We start from the raw sequence: 19,766 nt of genomic DNA, 5'->3' as shown, positions 1-19,766 counted from the left end.
GCGTGGTCTCCTTGGTTATGGAGCTGGCTTCCACTTTGAGGGTTGGAAACACATCCCAAAAGCTAGGATTATTGCCATGGGGAAGGAGGAATTCTCTATTGTGCTTCAGGTTGCCCATTGGCATGGATTCCAGCGAATGTCTGGGGACAGATGCCTGAATACCAAGGATGGGTAGAGATGACGGACTTGGGCCATGGCCAGTCTCACATGCTGGATATGGGCCTCGATCACTTGGTGGCTGACACTAGGTCACTGACTAGGCTCTGGCAGACACAGCACTAGTGGCCATGGCAGTCTATAAATCGGGGTTCCCTCGAGCAATGAACAGATTGATCCTCATGTGGAGTTTCTGGGCAGACTCACCAGGCCCTTTTTCTTTCTACGGGGAAGGCAGAATGTTGCACTGTGGCTCTAGAATTCCCTCTAAGAGGGCTTGCAGAACAGGAGGGTGAGGATGGAATTGTAAACACAAGCTATGGTTCATTCATAGTCAAGCGGAAGGCAGTTCCATTGTGTATCGCCTTATTCGAGATATCCAGCACCTGAGTAAGGGTGGATATCAGATGTTTTCTCATGCTAGGGTTTGTGTCTATGTTGACCGAAAAGTGGAGGGGTGGTGTAAAGAGGACATGGAGTATTTCCCAAGCTGGGGCTTGTGAGATATTCCAAATAGTAAGGTTTCCTTCTTCCGGACAGGGGCAGTCTGGTTTGTTTGTTCTAGGGTCCCCCATGTGGAAAGTTTGGGAGCAGAGCACTACTTCATGGATGCCTAGAAAGCACACCTCCATTGGCCATTGCAGCTGAGGAACATGGGAGGTTCATTTTGCAGGCTTTAGGGCGAAGTACCAAGACCATGAGTTGACATGGAGTCTCATGAAGATTGGTCACAATGCTGGTTTATTACCAAGGAGATCTTAGAATGTTCTGGTGGCTAAGGTGCTGTGCAGATTTCATATACCCTGAGGGTTGGACACAGGTCTAAGAGCATGGCTTCCATCTGGGGACAGGAGATTTTCTGTTGTGGGGCTCAGGGATCATATGTTGTATCATAAGTTGGTATTCTAGAAGAAGCCTCTGAGGACAGATGCCTGAAAAGCTAATCTAGGCTTCCAATGAGATCCTAGGGCCATGTCAACTTCAATCATCTGACTCAGGACCATTGACTTGTGTGTCTTCCTGGATGGAGGTGAACAGGGTGTTTCAGAATGTGCATTTGCATCCAGAGTGGCCTCCATAAATGGGGTGGGCTCAGGAGAATTGCAGTTTTGTCCTAATCAGGAGGGTTTGGGCAACTGTGATGGGCCCAGTTTCCTTGGGGATGGCAGGCACAGTCCTGTGGTGTGACTCCAGGGGCCCCATCCTGGAGGGCATGTAAGCCATGGTTTTAGGAGAGAAATCCGCAAACACAAACTCAGGATAGGGTTAGTGGCGAGGTGTTCGTAGGCCCAATGCATAGACCTGGAGGGCAGCACATCAGGAACTGTAAATCAGGTGACTCAAAGGCAGTAGCACAGTCTCTTGTATCTGGATTGTGTATCCATGATGCCCTCTGTATGCAGGTGTGGACTCAGGGGTCCATGGGAGATTTTTCCTCTCAAGGATTTGGGTGCTCCCAATAGTTTGGTGGCTTTCTCAGGGAAGAGAAGAGTGCTGTTTTCCATCTTAGGGGTGCCCCAAAACAGGTATTCCAGTGACGGGCTCTGGGAAGGGCACATGGAATATCCCACCAATGGTTAATATTTGGGCCTAGGGGCGTACCAGGCATGCAATGTGGGATCCTGGAGGTGCAACTGAGAGCGTTTCTTTGAAAGCATGCTCAAGCTGAGGGTCATAATGGCTGTTTGTGCCCAAGGTGCCCCTCATGATTGGGCGTGATCTCCTTAGCCATGCAGCTGACTCCCACTTTGAGGTTTGGACACCGATCTCAACAGCCAGGATTCCTGCCATGGGGAAGGAGGAGTTCTCTATTGTGATTCAGGTTCCCCCATTGCAGGGATTCCAGCAAAATCTGGGGACAGATGCCTGAATACCAGGGATGGATAGAGGTGACGGACTTGGGACATGGCCCGCCTCACATGCTGGATATGGGCTCAGATCTCTGAGTGGCTGAAACTAGGTCTTGCCTCAGGCTCTGTCAGACACAGCACTAGTGCCCAGGGCAGCCTATAAATCAAGGTTCCTTCAAGCACCAAGCAGATTGATCCTCATGAGGAGTTTCTGGGCAGATTCACCAGGCCCTATTTCTTTCTATGGGGAAGGAAGAATGTTGCTTTGTGGCTCCAGAATTCCCTCTCAAGAGGGCTTGTGGACCAGGAGACTGAGGATGGAAATATAAACCCAAGCTATGGTTAAATTTAGTGTCAACCGAAAGGCAGTTCCAGTGTGCAGCAGTGGAAACGAAAATCCAGCACTGGAGGAAGGGCGGATGTCAGAAGTTTGCTCATGCTGGAATTTTTGTCTATGATGACCGACAAATGGAGGGGTTGTGTCAAGAAACCATGGAGGATTTCCCATGCTGGTGCTTCTGAGATGCTCCAAACAGAAGGTTCCCTTCTACTGGACAGGGACAATCTGATTTGTTTGCTCCAGGGTCCCCCAAGTGGAAAGACTGGGTAGCAGAGCACTCTCACATGGATGCCTGAAAAGCACACCTCCACTGACCATTGCAGTGTAGGAACATGGCAGATTCATTCTGGTGGCTCTGGGGCAAATTACCAAGGCCTTGAGTTGACATGGAGTCTCATGAAGATGGGTCACAATACTGGTCTGTTACCAGGGAGGTCATAGAATGTGCTGGTGGCTAGTGGGCTGTGCAGGATTTATCTATCCTGAAAGTTTGACACAGGTCCAAGAGCACCGTTTCCTTCTGGGACAGGAGATGTTCTGTTGTGTGGCTCTGGGACCACAAGTTGTATGACTGGCACAGACCTGTGCTGTGTTTCCAAAGACCCCATCCTGGCGGGCGTATGAGCCATGGTTTTGGGAGAAAATTCTTCAAACCCAAATTCGGGATAGGGTTAGTGGTGAGGTGATCACAGGTCCAATGCAGAGACCTGTAAGGCAGCTTGTCAGGAACTGTAATTAGAAGTCAGTAGCACAGTCTTTTCTATCTGGATTATGTGACCAGGATGGCCTCTGAATGCAGGTGTGGTCTTACAGGTCCATGGGAGACATTTCCTCTCTAATGATGCTCAGCGTGGGAAATCCTCCATGGCCACTTGACTCCACCCCTCCATATGTGGGTCATCATAGACTGAAAATCCAGTGTGAGCAAATATCTGATATCTGCCCTTACTCAGGTGCTGGATATCTCAAATAAGCCGCAGCACAATGGAACTGCTTACTGCTTCGCACTGAATTTAACTGCAGCTTGTGTTTACAATTCCTTCCTCACTCTACTGGTCCCCAAGGCCTCTTGAAAGAAAATTATAGAGCCACAACACAGAATTCTGTCTTCCCCTTTGAAAGAAGAAGTGCCTAGTGAGGCTGCCCAGAAACCCCACATAAGGATCAATCTGCTCAGACCTTGAGGGAACACCAATTTAATGGCTGCTCTGGCCACAAGTGCTATGTCTGACAGAGCTTGAGCCCAGACCTAGTGTCAGCCACCCAGAGAGCGGGACCCATATGTAGCATGTGGGACAGGCCATAGCCCTACTCTGTCATCTCTACGCATCCTTGGTATTCAGGCATCTGTCACCAGACTTTTGCTGGAATCCCTGCCAATGGTGGGACCTGAAGCACAATAGAGAACTCCTTCTTCCCCAAGGAAGGAAAACCTGGCTGTTGGGATGTGTGTCCAACCCTCAAAGTGGTAGTCAGCTGCATGGCCAAAGAGACCACACCCAATCCTGAGGGCTGCCCTGGGCACAAACAGGCATTATGACCCTATGCCTGAGCAAACTTTCAAAAGACCTCTCAGTTGCACCACCAATATCCCGCTTTGCAGGCTTGGTACGCCCCTACACCCAAATCCTAACCCTTGGTGGGGTTTTCCAGGTGCCCAGAACCAAAGCACGTTTCTGGAATTCCTGTATCAGGGCACACTTAAGATGGAAAGCAGCACCTTCCCTTCCCCAAAGAAGACACCAAAGGATAGCGAACCACCAGGATCCTTAGAGAGGAAATGTCTCCCATGGACCCGTGAGACCACATCTGCATTCCAAGGCCAACCTGGACACACAGTCCAGATAGAAAAACCTTGCTGAGGCTTTCCCGTCACCCTAATTACAGCTCTTGATATGCTGCCATCCAGGTCTACGCATTGGGCCTGTGATCACCATGTCACTCAAATCCGAATTTGTGTTTACAGACTTTTCTCCCAAAACCATGGCTCACATGACCTCCAGAATAGGGTCTCTGGATCCACATCACAGGACTATGCCTGTCATCCCCAAGTGTTAGGGTCCGTGGTCAAAGGAACGAGACTGATACGAAGCGAAGGTCAAACAAAGCTTTATTTTGCACCATGCATCAAGAATCACACTGATTGGTCAGGGCTTTCTTTTACGAAAAGTTGACAACGTTGACCCTGGCAAGCCCACTCCCACAGTGGCTGCTCTGGACGAAGCCTCTTCCCTGATAAAGCTGCTCTCGCAGGGCCGCTCACTGAGTAGGCCTCTTCCCTGACAAAGCCGCTCCCTGGAATGACACAGCTCCAGTGAGGCTGTGGCTCAGGATGACAAGGTCTCTTGTGGCTTGGGGTGGTGAGATCATTCGCAGCTAGGTTGCTGGTGTCTAGGCCGTTTCCCACTGTGACGCTGCTGAGGGTCTTGGTGTGTGGGGCAAGGCCGATGGCCTCGGGACTGCTGACAGCTGGACCACTGGTGACTCGGGACCAGTGGCGTCTAGGGGCTGCAGACGTCAGAACCGCTGACAGCTGGACCGCTGGTGTCTCAGTACCACAGGCATCTAGAGCGCTGACAGCTGGACTGCTGGTGTCTCAGGACCGCTGTCAGCGCAACTGCCAAAGGCTGCAGCTTGGGGCTGCTGAAGGCGGGGCTGCAGTTGGCTGGAGGCCGCAGGTGGCTGGAGGCTGCAGGCGGCTCAGGACTGTCAGAGGCGGGGCCGCAGGCCGCTGGTGGCTAAAGGTGCTGGAGGCTGCAGGCAGCTTGGGGACGCCATAGGCGGGACCACCGGAGGCGGGACCGCAGGTGGCTGGAGGCTGCAGGCGGCAGCTCGGGGCCTCTGGAGGCAGGACCGCTGGATGTGGGGCCACAGGCAGGCCAGAGGCTGCAGGAGGCTCGGGGCCTCCGGAAGCAGGACTGGAGGTGGGACCGGAGGCGGGACCGGAGGCGGCATGAGGCTTCTGGTGGCTCAGGGCACTGGGGACTGGACTGCCGGAGGCGGTTATAGCTCTTACAAGAGCTGTTACAGCCTTTATAGCTCTTAAAAGAGCTACTACAGCTCTACTATTCACCCTGACTCCCCTGTTCTCTGCAGACTCTCCTGCTCTCCGCTGACTCTCCTGTTCTTCTCCGACTCTCCAGCTCCCCAGCTTCCACACAGCCTGAGACAGCCTTGCAGAGAAACTTTTATGGGGATCGTTGAGACCCGCCCCTTCACAGGCAGCCAATTGAATTCGAATTTCCCCAGTTGTTATACATACGCCTCACTGATTGGATGTCTCCACTCAGTCTGCCCCACCCCTATATCCAGGGTCCACAAGCAAGTTCCTCTGGGAGGGGCAGGCCCTTACACAAGAAAATTGTGCCCGTCACAATGGATTAACCTTCCAGATTAGAAGAAACCTGCAAGGCCCCTAACACCACCGAGTATTGTCGGCCATTCTAAACGGAAATGCGCTGTCTGAAACACCCTGATCACCTATATCCAGGCAGACAGCCACGTCAATGGTCCTGAGTCAGAAGATTGAAACTGCCCCTAGGACCTCATTGGAACCCTAGATTAGGTTTTTGCATCTGTCCTCAGAGGCCTGTTTTGGAATACCAACTTATGATGCAACAGGTGGTCCCTGAGCCACACAACAGAACATCTCCTGTCCCTAGAAGGAAAGCGTGCGCTTCGACCTTTGCCAAACCCTCAGGGTAGAAGAGTCCTGCATGGCACCTTAGACACCAGCACATTCTAAGATCTCCCTGGTAACAAACCACATTGTGGCCCATCTGCAAGAGATTCCATGTCAACTCAAGGCCTTGCTACTTCGCCTGAGAGCCACCAAAACGAACCTGCCATGTTCCTGCCCTGCTATGCTCAATAGAGGTGTGCTTTACAAGCATCCTTGCAGGAGAGCTTTGTTACCCAAACTTTCCACATGGGGGACCCTGGAGCAAACAAACCAGACTCCACAAGTCCAGTAGAAGGAAACCTTGCTGTTTGGAGCATCTCACAAGCCTCGGCTTGGGAAGTCCTCCATGGCCTCTTGATGCCACCCTCCATTTGTCGTGCATCATAGACACATACTCCAGCGTGAGCAAACATCTGATTCTGCCTTACTCAGGTGCTGGATATCTCGAATAAGCTGCTACACATTAGAACTGTCTACTGCTTGGCCCTGAATTGAACTGTTGCTTGTGTTTACAATTCAATCCTTACCCTACTGGACCACAAGCCCTTTTGATAGGTAATTCTGGAGCCACAATGCAGCATTCTGCCTTCTCCATAGAAAGGAGAAGTGCCTGGTGAGTCTGCCCAGAAAACCCACATGAGGATCAATCTGCTTGTTTCTCAAGGGAATCCCAATTTATAGGCTGCCCTGACCACTAGTGCTGTGTCTGACAGACCCTGAGCCCAGACCAATGTCAAACACACTGAGAGCAGTGCCCATATCCTAGTATGTCATCTCTACCCATCCTCGGTCATCAGGCACCTGTCCCCTGATTTTTGCTGGAATCCCTGCCAGTGGGGAAACCTGAAGCACAATAGAGAACTCCTCCTTCCCCGGGGCAGGAAATCTGGCTGTTGGGATGGGTGTCCAACCCTCAAAGTTGGAGCCAGCTACATGGCCAATGAGACCATGCCTAATCCTGAGGGCCTCCCTGGGCACAAACTGGCATTGTGACACTCAGCCTGAGCATGTGTTCAAACAAGCTCTCTCAGTTGCACCACAAGGATCCCTCATTGCAGGCCTGGTATGCATCTAGGACCAAATCCTAACACTTGGTGGGATTTTCCAGGCACGAAGACCCATAGCCTGTCTCTGGAATCCCAGTATCGGGGCACCCCTAAGATGGAAAACTGCTCTCTTCCCTCACCAAATAAGCCACCAAACTATGGAGAGCCACAAGGATACTTAGAGAGAAAATGTCTAACATGGCCCCATGAGACCACACCTGCATTCCAAGGCCATCCTGGATAAACAATGCAGATAGAAAAGCTAGTGCTACGGCCTTCCCGTCACCCTAATTATAGTACCTGATGAGCTGCCCTCCAGGTCTATGCATTGGGTCTGTGACCTCCACGCCACTAACCCTAACCCGAATTTGTGTTTGCAGATTTCTCTCCAAAACCATAGCTCACATGCCTTCCAAGATGGGGTCTCAGGATCCACACCACAGGACTGTGCTGCTATCCCCAAGGAAAATGGGCCCCTCACAGTTTCCCTAACCTTCCAGATTAGAAGAAACCTGAAAAGCCCCTGCGCCAACCCCAATATTGTAGGCCGCTCTGGATGCAAATGCCCAGTCTGAAACACCCTGATCACCTCCATCCAGGCAGACACCAAGTCAATGGTCCTGAGTTAGAAGATTGAACCTGACATGCCCCTAGGACCTCAATGGAATCTTAGATTAGGTTTTCAGGCATCTGTCCTCAGGGGCATGTTCTGGAATACCAACTTATGACTCAACACGTGTCCCTGAGCCACACAACAGAATATCTCCTGGCCCCAGAAGGAAACCGTGCTCTTCGACCTTTGCCAAACCCTCAGGGTAGGAGCATCCTGCTTGGCACCTTTGCAACCAACACATTCTACGATCGCCCTGGTAACAAAGCAGCATTGTGGCCCATCTGCAAGAGTTTCCATGTCAACTCAAGCCCTTGGTACTTCACCCCAAGACCATCAGAATTATCCTGCCATTTTCCTCATCTGCAATGGTCAATGGAGGTGTGCTTTTTAGGCATCCATGCAGGAGAGCTCTGCTACCCAAACTTTCCACATGGGGGACCCTGGAGCAAATAAACCAGACTCCAACTGTCAAGTAGAAGTAAACCTTGCAGCTTGGAGCATTTCACAAGCCTCAGCTTGGGAAATCCTCCATGGCCTCTTGACGCCACCCCTCCATTTGTTGGTCATCATAGACACAAACTCCAGTGTGAGCAAGCATCTGATTCCGCCTTACTCAGCTGCTGGATATCTCGAATAAGTCGCTGCACATTGGAACTGCCTTCTTGGCACTGAAGTGAACTGTAGCTCGTGTTTACAATCCCATCCTCACCCAACTGGTTCCCAAGCCCTCTTGATAAGGAATTCTGGAACCACAACGCAGCATTCTGCCTTCCTCTTAGAAATAAGAAGTGCCTGGTGAGTCTGTCCAGAAACGTGACATGGGATCAATCTGCTCGGCTCTGGAGGGAACCCCGATTATAGGCTGCCCTGACCACTAGTGACAGACCCTGAGACCTGACCTAGTTTCAGCAACCCAGAGAGTGGGACCCATAGCTAGCATGTGGGACAGGTCATGGCCCAAGTCTGTCATCTCTACCCATCCTTGTTATTCAGGCACCAGTCCCCAGACCTTTCCTGGAATTCCTGCCAATGGGGGAATATGAAGAACAATAGAGAACTCCGCCTACCACAGGGCAGGAAACCTGGCTGTTGGGATGGACGTCCAACCCTCAAAGTGGGAGCCAGCTGCTTGGCCAATGAGACCACGCCCACTCCTGAGGACCGCCCTGGGCACAAACAGGCATTGTGACTCTCAGCCTGAGCAGGCTTTCAAAAGCCCTCTCAGTTGGACCACCAGGATCTCGCACTGCAGGTCTGGTATGCCCCTAATCCCAAATCCTAACACTGGAGAGATTTTCCAGGCGCACAGACCCAGAGCCCATCTCTGGAATCCCTGTTTTGGGTCACCCCTAAGATGGAAAACAGCACTCTTCCCTTACCAAAAAAGCTACCAAACTATGGAGAGCCACCAGGATCCTTAGAGGGGAAATGTCTCCCATGGACATAGGAAACCACACCTGAATTCCGAGGCCAGAATTCCGCAGCAGAATTCCAGAGGAGGAGAAATCAAAGCACGGAACTCATGGCTTTCTCCCTGTGATTTTTTAGTCTTGCAGTTAAAGTAATTTTTTTCTTTTTCATTTTTTTCTCTACTTTTGCTAAATTTTTTAATTTTTTAAATTTTTTTAACTTTTATCCTTTTCATTTTTAACGTTTTTAACTAGTTTATCTAATATATATATTTTTTCTTTTTCATACTTTTCTTTCTTCGTTTTCTTTTCTTAATTCCTTTTTTTTTTCCTTTCTTTTTTTTGAACCTCTTTTTATCCCCTTTCTCTCCCCTCACGATTTCGTATCTCTTCTGATTTGGTTAAAGCATATTTTCCTGGGGTTGTTGCCACCCTTTTAGTATTTTACTTGCTCCTTCATATACTCTTGGCTGGATAAAATGACAAGGCGGAAAAATTCACCACAAAAAAAAGAACAAGAGGCAGTACCGAAGGCTAGGGACCTAATCAATACAGACATTGGTAACATGTCAGATCTAGAATTCAGAATGACAATTCTCAAGGTTCTAGACAGGCTTGAAAAAGGCATGGAAGATATTAGAGAAACCCTCTCCAGAGATATAAAAGCCCTTTCTGGAGAAATAAAAGAACTAAAATCTAACCAAGTTGAAATCAAAAAAGCTATTAATGAGGTGCAATCAAAAATGGAGGCTCTGACTGCTAGGACAAATGAGGCAGAAGAAAGAATTAGCGATATAGAAGACCAAATGACAGAGAATAAAGAAGCTGAGCAAAAGAGGGACAAACAGCTACTGGACCATGAGGGGAGAATTCAAGAGATAAGTGACACCATAAGACGAAACAACATTAGAATAATTGGGATTCCAGAAGAAGAAGAAAGAGAGAGGGGAGCAGAAGGTATACTGGAGAGAATTATTGGGGAGAATTTCTCCAATATGGCAAAGGGAACGAGCATCAAAAATCAGGAGGTTCAGAGAACGCCCCTCAAAATCAATAAGAATAGGCCCACACCCCGTCACCTAATAGTAAAATTTACAAGCCTTAGTGACAAAGAGAAAATCCTGAAAAAGCCCGGGAAAAGAAGTCTGTAACATACAATGGTAAAAATATTAGATTGGCAGCTGATTTATCCACAGAGACCTGGCAGGCCAGAAAGAGCTGGCATGATATTTTCAGAGCACTAAACGAGAAAAACATGCAGCCAAGAATACTATATCCAGCTAGGCTATCACTGAAAATAGAAGGAGAGATTAAAAGCTTCCAGGACAAACAAAAACTGAAAGAATTTGCAAACACCAAACCAGCTCTACAGGAAATATTGAAAGCGGTCCTCTAAGCAAAGAGAGAGCCTACAAGTGGTAGATAAGAAAGGAACAGAGACGATATACAGTAACAGTCACCTTACAGGCAATACAATGGCACCAAAATCATATCTCTCAAAAGTTACCCTGAATGTTAATGGGCTAAATGCCCCAATTAAAAGACAGAGGGTATCAGAATGGATAAAAAAACAAAACCCATCTACATTTTGCCTCCAAGAAACTCATTTTAAGCCCGAAGACACCTCCAGATTCAAAGTGAGGGGGTGGAAAAGAATTTACCATGCTAATGGACATCAGAAGAAAGCAGGAGTGGCAATCCTTATAAAGATCAATTAGATTTTAAACCAAAGACTATAATAAGAGATGAGGAAGGACACTATATCATACTCAAAGGGTCTGTCCAACAAGAAGATCTAACAATTTTAAATATCTATGCCCCCAACGTGGGAGCAGCCAACTATACAAACCAATTAATAACAAAATCAAAGAAACACATCAACAATAATACAATAATAGTGGGGGACTTTAACACTCCCCACACTGAAATGGACAGATCATCCAAGCAAAAGATCAGCAAAGAAATAAAGGCCTTACACGATGGACATCACAGATATATTTAGAACATTTCATCCCAAAGCAACAGAATACACATTCTTCTCTAGTGCACATGGAATATTCTCCAGAATAGATCACATCCTCGGTCCTAAATCAGGACTCAACTGGTATCAAAAGATTGGGATCATTCCCTGCATATTCTCAGACCACAATGCTCTGAAGCTAGAACTCAACCACAAGAGGAAGTTTGGAAAGAACCCCAAAACATGGAGACTAAACAGCATCCTTCTAATGAATGAATGGGTCAACCGGGAAATTTAAGAAGAATTGAAAAAAATCATGGAAACAAATGATAATGAAAATACAACGGTTTAAAATCTGTGGGACACAACAAAGGCAGTCCTGAGAGGAAAATATATAGCAGTACAAGCCTTTCTCAAGAAACAAGAAATGTCTCAGTATACAACCTAACCCTACACCTAAAGGAGCTGGAGAAAGAACAAGAAAGAAACACTAAGCCCAGCAGGAGAAGAGAAATCATAAAGATCAGAGCAGAAATCAATGAAATAGAAACCAAAAATACAATTGAACAAATCAACGAAACTAGGACCTGGTTCTTTGAAAGAATTAATAAAATTGATAAACCCCTGGCCAGACTTATCAAAAAGAAAAGAGAAAGGACCCAAATAAATAAAATCATGAATGAAAGAGGAGAGATCACAACTAACACCAAAGAAATACAAACTATTATAAGAACATACTATGAGCAACTCTACGCCAACAAATTTGACAATCTGGAAGAAATGGATGCATTCCTAGAAACATATAAACTACCACAACTGAACCAGGAAGAAATAGAAAGCCTGAACAGACCCATAACCAGTAAGGAGATTGAAACAGTCATTAAAAATCTCCAAACAAACAAAAGCCCAGGGCCAGACGGCTTCCTGGAGGAATTCTACCATACATTTAAAGAAGAACTAATTCCTATTCTCCTGAAACTGTTCCAAAAAATAGAAATGGAAGGAAAACTTCCAAACTCATTTTATGAGGCCAACATCACCTTGATCCCCAAAACAGACAAGGATCCCATCAAAAAAGAGAGCTATAGACCAATATCCTTGATGAACACAGATGCGAAAATTCTCACCAAAATACTAGCCAATAGGATTCAACAGTACATTAAAAGGATTATTCACTACGACCAAGTGGGATTTATTCCAGGGCTGCAAGGTTGGTTCGACATCCCCAAATCAGTCAATGTGATAGAACACATCAATAAAAGAAAGAACAAGAACCACATGATACTCTCCATAGATGCTGAAAAAGCATTTGACAAAGTACAGCATCCCTTCCTGATCAAAACCCTTCAAAGTGTAGGGATAGAGGGCACATACCTCAATATCCTCAAAGCCATCTATGAAAAACCCACTGCAAATATCATTCTCAATGGAGAAAAACTGAAAGCTTTTCCACTAAGGTCAGGAACACGGCAGGGATGTCCATTATCACCACTGCTATTCAACATAGTACTAGAAGTCCTAGCCTCAGCAATCAGACAACAAAAGGAAATTAAAGGCATCCAAATCAGCAAAGAAGAAGTCAAATTATCACTCTTCGCAGATGATATGATACTCTCTGTGGAAAACCCAAAAGACTCCACTCCAAAACTGCTAGAACTTGTACAGGAATTCAGTAAAGTGTCAGGATATAAGATCAATGCACAGAAATCAGTTGCATTTCTCTACACCAACAACAAGACAGAAGAAAGAGAAATTAAGGAGTCAATCCCATTTACAATTGCACCCCAAACCATAAGATACCTAGGAATAAACCTAACCAAAGAGGCTAAGAATCTATACTCAGAAAACTATAAAGTACTCATGAAAGAAATTGAGGAAGACACAAAGAAATGGAAAAATGTTCCATGCTCCTGGATTGGAAGAATAAATATTGTGAAAATGTCTATGCTACCTAAAGCAATCTACACATTTAATGCAATTCCTATCAAAGTACCATCCATCTTTTTCAAAGAAATGGAACAAATAATTTTAAAATGTATATGGAACCAGAAAAGACCTCGAATAGCCAAAGGGATATTGAAAAAGAAAGCCAAAGTTGGTGGCATCACAATTCTGGACTTCAAGCTCTATTACCAAGCTGTCATCATCAAGACAGCATGGTACTGGCACAAAAACAGACACATAGATCAATGGAACAGAATAGAGAGCCCAGAAATAGACCCTCAACTCTATGGTCAACTAATATTTGACAAAGCAGGAAAGAATGTCCAATGGAAAAAAGACAGCCTCTTTAATAAATGGTGTTGGGAAAATTGGACAGCCACGTACAGAAAAATGAAATTGGACCATTTCCTTACACCACACACAAAAATAGACTCAAAATGGATTAAGGACCTTTATGTGAGAAAGGAATCCATCAAAATCCTTGAGGAGAACACAGGCAGCAACCTCTTCGATCTCAGCCGCAGCAACATCTTCCTAGGAACATCGCCAAAGGCAAGGGAAGCAAAGGCAAAAATGAACTATTGGGATTTCATCAAGATCAAAAGCTTTTGCACAGCAAAGGAAACAGTTAACAAAATCAAAAGACAACTGACATAATGGGAGAAGATATTTGCAAACGACATATCAGATAAAGGACTAGTGTCCAAAATCTATAAAGAACTTAACAAACTCAACACCCAAAGAACAAATAATCCAATCAAGAAATGGGCAGAGGACATGAACAGACGTTTCTGAAAAGAAGACATCCAGATGGCCAACAGACACATGAAAAAGTGCTCCATATCACTCGGCATCAGGGAAATACAAATCAAAACCACAATGAGATATCACCTCACACCAGTCAGAATGGCTAAAATCAACAAGTCAGGAAATGACAGATGCTGGCGAGGATCCGGAGAAAGGGGAACCCTCCTACACTGTTGGTGGGAATGTAAGCTGGTGCAACCACTCTGGAAAAGAGCATGGAGGTTCCTCAAAATGTTGAAAATAGAACTACCCTATGACCCAGCAATTGCACTACTGGGTATTTACCCTAAAGATACAAACGTAGTGATCCAAAGGGGCACGTGCACCCGAATGTTTATAGCAGCAATATCCACAATAGCCAAATTATGGAAAGAACCTAGATGTCCATCAACAGATGAATGGATAAAGAAGAGGTGGTGTATATATACACAATGGAATACTATGCAGCCATCAAAAGAAATGAAATCTTGCCATTTGCGACAACATGGATGGAACTAGAGCATATCATGCTCAGCTAAATAAGTCAAGCGGAGAAAGACAACTATCATATGATCTCCCTGATATGAGGAAGTGGTGATGCAACATGGGGGCTTAAGTGGGTAGGAGAAGAATAAATGAAACAAGATGGGATAGGGAGGGAGACAAACCATAAGTGACTCTTAATCTCACAAAACAAACTGAGGGTTGCTGGGGGGAGGGGTGTTCGGAGAAGGGGGGCTGGGGTTATGGACATTGGGGAGGGTATGTGCTTTGGTGAGTGCTGTGAAGTGTGTAAACCTGGAGATTCACAGACCTGTACCCCTGGGGATAAAAATATATATTTATAAAAAATTTAAAAAATTATTAAAAAAAAGTATATGACAAGAGAAAAAAAAATATATATATATATGTAATATATATGCAAGTAAAGGAGGAACCTCGTGAAAATGAACCCCAAGTGTAGGATTTATATACTATCAGGACAAACACAAAAACACAGAAACACTGGTGGAAGAAAAAGATGGGCGAGTGTTTATAAATTCTCAGTGTGTGCAAGGAATGTTGTTTTGATTCTTCCTGGATGTATCTTGATATCTTTGTTAAAGGACTCAACTTTCCTAAGATAAAGGGGGAGTAAAAATTGATTTACCTATAGGGATAGTATTGATTGGGGAAAGGGGATTACTCTGAAGTTTAACTCTATATGAATATTAGAAAATAAAAATAAAAAAGGTATAAACTAGACTAAACTAAACTAAAATTAAAAAAAAAGAAATTTAAATACAGAAATGCAAAAGAAAAACACAGGTGTATGTATCAAAAAGTTTAGGTTAGAAGGTTATTATGGAATTTGATGTACTGGAGAGCTCACTGTGATGGTAAATAGGTTAAAAAATTATCTATATAAAGAAAAAATGAGCCAGAATAGTGAGAACAAATTAAAAATAAAAGTTGTCTTATAAAGTAGTGGTGGTTGTTCTCTTGTAGTCTTTTTTTTTTTTCCTTTCCTGGTTGGTTTTCTGTGGGAGGGGTCTGTTACGTGGGTTTTCAGTCAATGATGTTCCCTGGGTTAAGTCCCCCCGCCCCCCTCAACGGGGTGGGCTCTGAGGAAACCGGTTTTTTTTTTTTTTCCCCTCTTGCCTTGACTGCTTTTGATAGTTTTTGCAGGTTTAGAGGAAAGCAAACTGCACCCTGAGCTCTGTCTCAGAGAGAAGCCTCAGTCTGGCTGCAGAGCCCATATAAATTCCCTTTGGCCACTGGCAGAGCAGGTTCCAAGTCATGGTCCCGGGGACGCAGGATCTTCTGCTTGTAACCAAAACCACATCAGCGGCGGCTGTCCGGGCTGCTCCAGACTGCCAGAGAGGTTCCAAGCAGCGACTGCACACTGAGATTTTTCCACTGGCCGGGGCTAGGGGGCGCCTGGTCTTTCTGGGTCTAAGAGCGCCCGACTTGCGCGCACCTCTCTCGGGGGAGGCTGTGGGTCCCGCACGCGTCTCAGGCTCTGAGAGTCGTGTGCACGTCCAAAAGCATCAGGCTGGGCCTTCATGCACCTCTCTCAGGGGAGAGTTTGGGGTGCACATCTCAGGCTCTGAAACAATGGCATGGGTCTAAGAGCTCCAGGTGAGCCTTTTTACACGTCTCTCAGGGGAGGGTGAGGGGCGCACATGTCTCGGTCTCTGTAGCAGGGCTTGGAGTTCTGCCATCTGGTGGGGCTCCCAGCCCCTCACAGGAGCCGGACCCCATGCAATCTCAGGCGCGCTGGCGGTTCAGGGACCAAGACCTGGTTTCTCCACCGCACTCTCTCTGGCTCAGCACCAGGGGAGGCTGTCCTGAGTCCAGGGACTTAAGCCCCTCTCCCTACCTGCCCTGTTTCCCCCAATTTTCCCCCTACAATCCTTTGATCTTTTGGAGTGCTTTCAGTCTCCAAGTTAATGCTGGTCCCCAGATGCAGGGCACTCTCATATTAGGGGTATTACTTTCCAGTTGGTCACCTCTGGTGGCTCCCTCCCACTTTTGTTTGTCTTCCGCTATCAGTCCGATGTTCCTGATGAGGGAGCAGGAGGCTGGCTGAGGAGGGAACAGGGGCTGGCGCCTTGCACCCCCTCTCCACCCACTCCCCTTAGTAATATGTGTGACATTCCTCAGGCACCCCTGACTGCCCTGAAAGAAGAACAAATGGTTATATTGCAGAGATCACAGTCCTGTAAGGCAGGAGTCTCCCTTGGTTTGCAAATGTCCTTGAGATTTACAAACAAAGAGGTTACCTTATCAATAGCCCAATTTCCAAAGACACATAAACCAGTTCCTCAAGCCCTAATGCCACCCTCCCCTCCATAAGAAACCAAAGGAGGCGGAGGTAAAAAGAAAAGTAAATAAAGTTAAATTTCTTCTAAACCTAAATCTCACTCACAAGGACACTTGATAGCAGGAATGTAACATTCCACCAGGAAACTCCCAATTGTCTTTATGTTAATGCCTCATTAGAAGGGAAGTGGCCTTGACTTGATAGTAACCAGGCCTTCAATATCCTGATAGTATTCTTTGCCCCAATAGCGCTTCTGAACACCCCTTTGTCCTCACCTACCCAACTCCTGTGTATATAACCAGACACTCCTCACAGGCCCTGGGCAGCCGCATCTCTGCCTGCCCACGGGTCCTGTCCCCGTACTTTAATAAACCACCATTTTGCACCAAAGATGTCTCAAGAATTCTTTCTTGGTCATCGGCTCCAGACCTCAGCCCACCGAACCTCACCTAGGTTCTAGAACTTCATCATTCCCACTCCGCTTTACCTGCCCACTGGCGTCTTCTGCCCCTGTAGAGATCCAGACGTGTATAATTCTGATCTCAGGCTGATTTCATGGGTGATCAGAGTTCTTTGGTAGGAAATCAGCTCACTTTAGGGTACAGGTTGAAAAGGTGCCTCCTCCTACTTCCTTGCCATCTTGTACTCCTCGTGAATAATCTTTTTAATGTGCTATTGGATCCTATTTGCTAGAATCTCGTTGAGAATCTTAGCATCCATATTAATCAGGGATATTAGTCTGAAATTCTCCTCTTTTTGGGGTCTTTGCCCGGTTTGAGAATCAAGGTAATCTTGGCTTCATTAAAAGGATCTGGAAGTTTGCCTTCTGCGTCTATTTTTTGAAACAGCTTAAGGACAATAGGTATTATCTCTTCTTCGAACATTTGGTAGAATTCCCCAGGGAATCCGTCAGGTCTGGGCTCTTGTTTTTTGAGAGCATTTTGATCATTGCTTCAATCTCATTAATAGATATCGGTCTCTTCAAGTTGTTAGTTTCTTCCTGGTTCAATTTTGGAAGTTTACGGTTTTCCAGGAATACATCCATTTCATCTAGGTTGCTAAACTTATTGGCATATGACTGCTGATAATAATTTCTGTTGATTGTTTCTAGTTCCTTGGTGTTAGTTGTGATCTCTTCCTTTTCATTCATAATTTTATTAATTTGGGCCTTCTCTCTTTTCTTTTGGATTAGTGTGGCCAACGGTTTATTGATCTTATTGATTCTTTCAAAAAATGAGCTTTAGTTTCAAGAACATGCATACTGGTTCCTGGCATTAACATGGATCCCTACTGCCTCAACCTCATTATGAACTCATGTGACAACTAAAGTTGGAAACCCCTCCACCCCCCCCCTTGCTTTTTGAATTTCAACAATCCCATAAAAGAAAAGCACTCCCTCAAGACAATGGCAAATTAGGATCCTTGGGGCTCCTTCCATGACCATAGAATTGCCAAGTATTTGTCTCTTGGGAGTATTTGCATTGCTTTGCTTCCCAGAGCTGGCTTTTTTTCAGTCACAGGCCAACTTTGATGCAGAAATCTCACCCGAGGGGAAACGCTGGAGGGAGGGAAGGCAGTGGCAGAGCAGGGCATGTGGAACCCTGCTAACCCCCTACTGTGAACTCAGAGCCCAGTCTAAGGGAGCAAAAGGGATGGAAACCATCCCTTCAGCCCTGCCCACAGCAACAGGATCCTGGGCACCCTCTTCTGGGCAGCCACCAGAGGGCACCGTGGCTCTGCCCTAGGAGCCCACCTGGTGAAGAAGCTGGTCCTGGTGGTGTTCTCAGGGCCTGCGGTGTTGCTGGCAACACCAAGGGCTGGCCCAGAAGTTGCTGAATTTGGATTCCCCGCCCCTCCCCCAGGCTGTGCAAGCCTGGGGAGTGCGTGGGGAACTGGCTAGGAGGCTGAGCTCCACAAGTACTGCCAATGCACTCTGTCTCCTCAAAACAGGTTCTAAGGAGAGGGGGAGAGAGAGAGAGAGAGTGTGAGAGAGATGGATCTGTGCTTCTCTGTCTGCTGGAAAGTCCTCCCTCGTGTTCCTCTCAGGCTGGGACAGCCTTCTCTGTGATGAGTGCTCTGTGTGCATGCATGCGTGTGTGCATGTGTGTATTTGCCCCTGATGTCATGGGCGGGATGTGTCTGATGTCAAACAGGCGCCCTTCTGGGGCGGTTCTGGGCCAGAGAATTCCTGGGCCAGAGGGTGTAGCTGTGCGGTTGCTTCCATTGTATTAGAAAGACTCCTGTGGAAGGTGCGGATGCTTAGGACAGGACAGGGTGCCAAGGATTTGGGGGGTCAGGTTGGCGAGTGAACATGTGTGTGGGATAGACAGCCAATGAGGCTAGACTGGGACAGAAGAGGAGGGAGTCATATTTTACTTAGCAGGGAAAATGCCACTATCAAGTAGGTGGTTTTCCCAGGATGAGGCTTAACCATTGCACTGCGGTCCTGTTGACTCTTGCAATTTCCCCAAATGTGGAAAACCCAACTGGCTGACTTGTGATGGGGAGGACTGCCTTCATGCTCTTTCCCTGGTAAATGACAGGATGCTCTTTGTATTCTCACACGTTTTTCTCTGGTAAGATGCATTTTGGTCTTCCCAGTTACTTAATGAATGCATGTTTTTTAGCCCTTTTGATTATATTGCTGCTTGATGAAATAATGTAAAATTTCCTTGGTAATTTGACCTAGATTAGTTGTACAACTGGATCAGAATATATATACATTCCTTAACTGTCAATTGTCCTTTTAATTCTCATTCCAAATAAAATTTGGTCATGTTGCTAAAAATAACAAAAACAAAAAAAAAATAAAGAAATGAAGAACCACGGTAAAAATGTGTTCCTCACCTTTAGGTGATGTTCGCTCACACTTGTAACATGAAGGACGCTGTGAAGGGCATTTCCCAATTACAATAGGTTTTTGCTAACACACTCTTCCTGAGACCATGGCGTGTGTTCTTTCTGGCTGCAAGGAATAAAATCCCCAACTTGTTTCCTGGGAGGTGTGTTCCTGATGATTTGGCTTTAGGGAATTGCCATCAGCTTAGACCTACCATGGTGGCAGGAACCATTTTCACACGTGTGTGGTGTGGCACATTTCCTGAAAATGAACATACTTTTTCAAGGTAAGATTGCTCCCTGTACTTCCTCTGTTTTTATCCCTACTGTTTTCCT

General features: G+C 46.3%; 1 non-coding gene across 1 annotated transcript; it reads left to right on the top strand.

Annotated features, from left to right (window-relative positions):
- Window positions 1-18,959: 18,959 nt before the first annotated feature.
- On the top strand, window positions 18,960-19,123 carry LOC122905575. Its single transcript, XR_006384362.1, has one exon. It is a non-coding gene; the product is annotated as a U1 spliceosomal RNA (small nuclear RNA).
- The last annotated feature ends 643 nt before the right edge of the window (window positions 19,124-19,766 follow it).

Source organism: Neovison vison, chromosome 4 (assembly GCF_020171115.1).
Source record: "Neovison vison isolate M4711 chromosome 4, ASM_NN_V1, whole genome shotgun sequence".
Lineage (NCBI taxonomy): Eukaryota > Metazoa > Chordata > Mammalia > Carnivora > Mustelidae > Neogale > Neogale vison.
This window is presented reverse-complemented; position numbering and strand designations above follow the sequence as displayed.